Here is a 6,351-nt window from a genome sequence, read left to right as displayed (position 1 = left end):
AACACTTGCATACTTCTATGGTTTTATTTTATAAAATTAAATGAAAATAATTAAATCATTATCGTGCTACAATGGGCACGAACAGTCGGTTTAAATCTTTGTGGCGCGGTTTATTCGTAATCCTGTAAAGAGGGAGGCGCCGACCTCCTTCCTAGGGCTTCCTGTCCTCGCACGCCGTTACGTTTATACCTATTTAGTTAAAATATACAGATATTGCATATTGATTAATGAAATAAAACTGGCAATATGCCTGTTCATAAGCATTTACGAATGAATGTTTTGGAGTTTGTTTTGTGTTTTTTCTAAGTCTGCGTATGAAATCAAAAATTGGATTCTGCATTGTATAAAATATAATAATAAATCTGAATTAAAAAAAAAGGTGTAATAGTCAATCATTAGTACGAGCGATGGGCTAGCGAACTATTTCCATTTGAATCAAAATTCCATTATTAAGCCACATAGCTCAACTTGGCATTCTATATGGATCAGTCTTTTCAAGACACTATCTACCCTACACTATCTACAAAGGATATAATTATATGTATAGGTAATTTAGAATACTACAAATCTGCCGTTAACTTTTCAAAGACAAATTAACTCAATCGATAATACGAGTAGTTTAACTTAAGTACTGGCGGAGGTCTCGTCTCGATAGGTCACACAGAACTTAAAATATTCACAATTTAATTTAAAATTCATCTCGTATGAAGTTAGCGAGCAAATGCTTATGAAACTGTAATTTCACTTCTGGTACCCGAAGAAGAGCATGGAGTATAGGGCAAATCTTTTAGCAGATTTTGCTCATCTAGACTAGATTAATTTATGGGTCTTTGATAAAAAAAGTAGAGGAACCGTCAGATAAAAAAAGTAGAGGAAAGGTCAGATTGCTCTTAAATATTTATTTATTAAGAATAACAGACAACTATGTTGAAGAACCTAAAATAATTCTAAAAACCATTAACAAATACCACTATTTTGCTTCCTGCTTGTTTTAAAAAATGTAGAAAAAGGCTAAGTAACTGAATTATATACTTACTGATAAGGACTCGTGTGACAGACGGTAAGCTTAACTGGAGGTTACGTAAAAGTGTGGTCCAAGTGTTGGTTATCAACGATTTATGTATTTATATTCTTCTTTTGACTGCATTTTTTAAATTAATGAGTTTTCATGAACATTAATAATTAAAAGGAGTTTTATTATTCCTGATAAACCGAAAAATAGATTTGTTTGCGAAATCGTCGTGAATCTTACTATGGCCTTAATTTCTTTGAATTGAAATTTCCTAGTAAAAATCATTTAACTTTTATCAATATTTTAACGCTGAAAATGTAAAAAAAGTTGTCTAATTTTACAAAAAATAACATACATAGTTATATAACAAACTGACACTTCTATTTATTTGAATTCACACGTCAATTTCATTAATAGTTATGCAATTCTCAATACTTTTCTCATAAGAGAAAGTTAGTTTAGCAAGCTAGTCGATAAAAAGCTAAAACCGCCTCCGCTCTCCGCTTGTACCACAAGGAAATTAGGGGTGGTGACGGGACAGATCCGTGACAGGTTGTGTTCCACTGGCAGGCTTCGAGCATCATTCTCGCCCCGGCATACCACGGGCAAGCACGTACAAATGACAGTTTCTTTTTTAATACTAAATACTTTGGTCGTCCAGCCATAGTGCCTTTTGAGGACTTTATTTTTCGTGTTTTGTTTTTGTGTTCAAGTGAGTATGATTTTGTTTTGTGAAATTATTTTAGATTGAGATTTAATTTTAATAAGTGTGAAATCAAATTTATCGGGGCGACAGTAACTTTAGATTTTTTTTAATACTGGGACTTCTTTTAAAAAAAATATTTTTTAGATAATCAAAAAAAACCGTGGTATTGTGGTATCACCTGTTCACATTTTCACCTTTGTTAAACAAGGATCTTCAATAAGTGGAAAATTCTATTGACGAAAAAGAAAAGCAAAATAATTCGATAATTATTCAAGGCTCATTCAAATATCCTTTATTGTTGATTTTGCATCAAGGCAAATTAACTTTTTTATTATTTGGAAAATATTATCAATATTTATAAACCAATCAACCAAAATAACTGTGGTATAGATTCATTATTTCTGATAGAGCAATGAACAGCTCTCTCTTTTCCAGAAATGCCCCTTTATATTTGACGGCAGAATAAAATAAAGACCTAGCGGAAATGAGGTCTTAACTTTCTACTGGCATAAATGAAAATCCAAAATATATGCAAAAAAACACAAAGAGAAAAAATATATATTTTTAAACCCGACCTTTTTTGTCATAGCCACCAAACTGACTTATTTTTTTATTTACTTTTTTCATTTATAAACAGTAATTTCGATTATGCAATATCCAACGATTGGTAAAATAATTCTATTGATATGTCATATTCAAAATTATATTACATAGAGCGCGTAAAGTGAATGGCAAAACCACACAAAACTAACATGCTTAGCACAGTTAAATAAAATAAAATGGATGAGGCAGGCAGACGATGGCTTAAATAAAAGGAATGAAAAACCTAAATACCTATGTAAACGAGTCCTTATTTTTTAAAAGTTTAGATGATTACAATATTTTGACGTTTAGCTAATAATCTATTCTTTTTTAAAATTAGTAGCATCAGCGAGGCATAAGTATCATATGTTGTAATGCATTAACATAAGCCGGTAGTATGGTTTCCGCGCCACACCAGCAAGGCTTCCGTGCCACCCGATACTCTACATTTTTTACTCCATCCGTCCTTACGGGTGACACTAAATACACTATAATATAGATGCTTAAATTTCATTTTAGGTAAAGGACCCCGTGAGGCAATTTTTGTTAATGTATTGTTAGTGTTATGATACTTTATGGTTTCAGTTTGTTACTTTTGTAAAAATATTTATGGCTTTTGTTGTAATTTAAATTCTCATTTAAAATTTATTTTATATATTTTTAGTGTATCTTCTTGCTTTGTACTCTATTTTTCGTTAGTTTTAACTTTGAAAGTTATTCTCTGTGTGAATTTGTTAATCACGCTCACTGACATTTTCATGGATAACAATTACTGGCAGTTAAAGATGTTGATGTTTATAATGAAAAAAAAAATAAGTTTAATTGTAGAACGGTTGTTTTAAATAAGAAAAGAAAATAGATTTTAAATCTTAAACCGTAACACACAGAGAATAGTTTCGAATTAGTTTACCCTCGTCACAGCCAGTCAACACCATCAAACTTGGAAGAGGCTGGAAGACGAAATGAAGCCCAAAGCAGCTGCTGGCCACTGCACAAGATTAGTAAGGCTATACTCTTGTGCGTGTGACAGCGGCTATTGCGGGCGTTTCATAGCCGCCGAGTGTCAAGAACGAGGTGCAAGAAAAAGGCTATGGAGTTTGCTGTGTAATTTTTGCGACGTACATTTCCTCTACTGTTTTATAACTGAAGGTACTTCTTTCATGAATGGAGAAATATTAATGGTTTATGAAAGATTTTTATGATGTGTACATTTTCTTTGTACGCCGAGGGCATCGTGTACGGTATCCGACAAAATATTTAAACTCTATTTTGTCTGAAATTCTGGCGTTAAACGTGTAAACCAAAATTATTTTTTGAACTACTACTACTAAAGGTGTAACTCAGTCAGTCAGTAAAATTTGGTTAATATGTTTTTTTAATTGTATGAACAATAATACACTACGATATAATAGACGCCTTGTTCTATCATACTTTTAAAGTAAGATTGAAAGTTATTGTACCTACTTAGAGTTGTTTTTGTTTGAAGATTCAGTACATTTTGTTTTTTATTTCTTTATTTTATTTATGTTATAGGTTTTTGTACCGCTACATTCAGAATGTTAAAAATGTTGTTCACCTTATTTTATATGTTAGTATCATCCGCGTCCCTAGAAAATAAAAGTCTGTTTCCATGGATGGCATGGAAGCATGTGTCCTATCCAAAGCTTTATGTATCTCTTTTCTAAAAATCATCAATATCACATTACCTATGTCACATAAGTAAGATGATATAACTTTTGCCGTTAGTCCGCTGTCTCAGCTCTTTCTAACGCGTAATACATTTTGTCTTCCAAGGGGACAGGCAGAGGAACTGATGGGTAGGGTAATCTTATGATTACCCTACTAAACTTATTTTTTAAAATAAGTTTAATTGTAGAACGGTTGTTTTAAATAAGAGAAGAAAATAGATTTTATTTTAATGATGGGTAGGGTAATCATAAGTATAGGTATTGCTTGTTTTTTCTAGACTGTCGTGAACTTATGATTTTGTCATGCGTGCATAAAAAAAATAATAATAATGTCATATGTAAATATCTACGATTGCAAATTCTATGCATGTTGTTTAGTTAACTACGCAGTTTTTCACTGATATTATTAAAATGTGATTTACCATATTTTCTGTTCACAGGTTCTAACGAAGCAACAAATTCCAAGCTTTCTTATCCAGCAGCTTGATAGTGAATCTTGCATAATTTGATTTCAGAGTAGGTACTTATTTTAACAACCTCGTTTTATGACAAGGTTTTTTGAATATACCAAGACCTTACCTATGAGTAGGGCCTTTTTATTCAATACCAGTTTTTAAAAGGTTCTGTTGGTCACACCAAAATAAAATTAGACTCGAGTAGAATATTACCTGATACTAAATAATTATACTATACCTTTACCCATAACAAAAAATTTATAAGATACAAGCTTTTAATCGCAACTTCGCCCGCGAATTTAGCGCTATCTACAAAAGAATACAGATTTATCGCAAATCTCACGGAAACTATAGTTATTACCGGGATCAATTGTTCTCTATCTTTCTCCAGACTTTAAAAAATGCGAAATTTAAAAATTGGTTCAGCAGATAATCCGTGTAGACGTAAAAATAAACAAACTAACTTTCGCGTGTATAATATTACTTGGGATATGTATTAAGCCTTATTTCCAAGCACTTAGAAGTTTCCAGTACTCCTTTTTCCTAGCACCTCATATAGGGCTATAGAAGAATGGAACATATCACATAGTCAGTCCACCAAAGCAGTTCTACCGTGACAACAATTGGGATCCTTCTACGAGGAACTGTATGTGCAACAAACTTGAATCATTCAAGCTAGTTATGCGACCCACCCTCGCCTAGGTTATGGTCACAGACGGGTCTGTTCTCCTCTCCAGAGGTGAGGCGTCAACCGGCACTAACCCCAGGATTATGAATTGGAGGACTGGACTTACATTTACATATTTATATCGTTAACACACTTGAACTTGAACAAATAATTATTCTCACCCAATCATTTCACTTCATGAAGAGAGATAAGCAAATTTTTACAATCAATTTATTTCAATTTAGCCTGGGGTAACTCCTTTTTTTATGTTCTTGATGAAGAGAGATAAGCAAATTTTTCCAATCAATTTCAATGTGATAGCCTGGGGATAACTCCTTTTTTTACGTTTATTGTATATATTTTTATAACAACTGTTACATTTGAACAGTTCACTCATCGGAACACACACACATGGGATAAAACCTTTCATTATTATAAAAAAAAGCCTAGTAAGAGTCATCGCGCACGAAGGATTTTGTTGCATTTCTTTTTTTTTTAACTGAATTGTCTCATTATAATTATCTTTCGCCCGCACTGTTCATTACCATACGGGTGAAGTGGACAGACTGACGTATCAAAAATAACAAGGGTTCTATGTTTCCACTGATCAAACTAAGAAGAAGAAAATTTTTAAAGATGTGTGTGTGTGTTTGTTGCTCTTTCACGCAAAAACTACTTTTAACTACTTTTTTTGTAGCAATTTTTACACGGGTAAAATATAACCTGGAATAATACATGCGGTACGTTACCCGGATATTCCACGGGAGGGATGTCTTGGGTACAGCTAGTTATCCGATAACGGGAAGGTGGCATGAATATATGTTTAGTGAGTACCTATATTGTTTCAGTGTCTAGTAGACTTTTAAACTATGTTTAGTTATTTAGAAAAAAATAAAGAACGAAGAAAAAATTACAATACAGATTTGTATGGTATTTTTTTCGAAGACACTATTTATTCTGTATTATTGCTAAAATGACAAAATATTTTTTTATCATTGCAGAAATAAAGATGATGCATCGCAATGCAAGATGATAGCATGTAAGTAATACATGTAACAAAGGTCTACTATTTATTATAGAAATAAGATTCTGTTATTGTATTTCAGACTGCTGTTATTATGTCATTAATATAAGAAAGTATGTTAATAAGAAATAATAAATGTAGAAGTAAATGTAGTTAAATAAAATAGAATTTACTTTTTGATAAAACATAACATCAATTCCAAAAAAACTTTTTTATT

This window comes from Amyelois transitella, chromosome 6, assembly GCF_032362555.1.
Source record: "Amyelois transitella isolate CPQ chromosome 6, ilAmyTran1.1, whole genome shotgun sequence".
Lineage (NCBI taxonomy): Eukaryota > Metazoa > Arthropoda > Insecta > Lepidoptera > Pyralidae > Amyelois > Amyelois transitella.
This window is presented reverse-complemented; position numbering follows the sequence as displayed.